Genomic DNA, 1,627 nt, shown 5'->3' with positions numbered 1-1,627 from the left:
GAAATAAAAGATATCCCTCTTTAGGATTTAAATGTTAGTTTATTGACAAATCAAGTCTATGACGTCACACAATATAGATCAAAGAACACTGCGAGGTCAAAGGTCAATCTTGCCGATCGACGAACAAGGAAACTCAAAAACTATTATTCCGATTGTAGCTAAACTCTCGTGGAGGTAAAAGTAAGCACTTCTAAGTTCGGTTGATATAGATTACCAACAGATTACGCACACGGTGGTTGCCGAAGGATTGTTTATATTCGATAAATTCAAAGAGTTGAGAAAACTTGATGTTTTGCAATGTGTTTCCGGTTGTACCGGGTTCGTTGTACCTCCCGAATCAGAAGAGTTCTCTACTCGATTAACTTGATCGCGTATTAAAGAAATACATATATATATATGACTATATAGCATGAATGTTACCAGTTTTTGCATGAACAACATACATGGAATGCAGTTTGTAAAAAATGAATGAGCAGAATTTGTTGAAAAAAGTACAAAGAAAGTAACATTGCATGTTAAATTTATACATTGTCTTTCTTTCCAATAATACTAAAAGTGTATTCATGTAATGAAGAAACATCTAAGTACCTATAACATATGAAAATGATTTCTGTTTAGTATAGATATAAGAAAAACTAGAGCCACACGTGGCACAGAGTGGGACTTTGCAAAAGACTCTGAAAAAACCAACCTTCGACGATAATTAGGTCAAGTGCAAGAACAGTCTAAAGTTGAGAAAGTTTCATTATTTAGAAGATTCCAATACCGGAAGTAGATGCCAGGCCTCACATATGAAAGTATCAGCAGATAGCCAAGGTCAATGACCTTTGATCTTGTAAATGAGAAGGTCTAAAAAGGTCAAGATCAAGAGATATAAGTCATCAAAATGGCAAATTACACACGGCTATAAAACCGGAAGTTAACATAGGACAGGAAATATAAAAGTATAAATAGATAGCCAATGCCAATGACATTTAATCCTACAAAGGTCAACGTCAACAAAGGTCAAGGTCAAAAATTGAAAATTTTGAATTTCCAAAACCTGTTCCTTTTTTAGAACTATGAAGCTGAAACAACTGACCTTCTAAGACAAAGTGCCTCAAAACATGAAGTAATTGTTTTCAAAGTTCCTTTTTTAACAAACGTATTCTTAGCGAGTTATGCCTCTGGCCAAAAATGTCAATAATGAGTAATTTAATCCGGATGTGCCACGCCCATTTCATTTATTTGATATAAGTTAATTGATATTTAAAATTTTATGTCGTGTACCAAATTTCAAGCTTCTACATCATACAGGTCAAAAGATATAGGTCAACAAAAGTCAAAAAAATATCCAAATTTTAAAACCCATTCCTTTTTTCGAGCTATAAAGCTGAAACAACTGAGCTGTCAACACAAACTGGTCAAAAAGATGAGGGAATTGTGTGCAAAGTCCCTTTTTGAACAAACGTATCCGTTGCGATTTATGCCCCGGGCCCTAAATGTAAACAATTAGTTATTCAACCCGGATGTGCCACGCCAACATTAATTTTTCTGTCATAGGTGATTTCATATTCAAAGTGTCTAGTTGTATTCCAAATTTCAAGGTTCTACATCAAATAGGTCATAAGATATACATACACCAAGC

Source organism: Lottia gigantea, assembly GCF_000327385.1.
Source record: "Lottia gigantea unplaced genomic scaffold LOTGIsca_243, whole genome shotgun sequence".
Lineage (NCBI taxonomy): Eukaryota > Metazoa > Mollusca > Gastropoda > Lottiidae > Lottia > Lottia gigantea.
The sequence above is the reverse complement of the archived record's forward strand: the minus strand, read 5'-3'. Positions refer to the sequence as shown.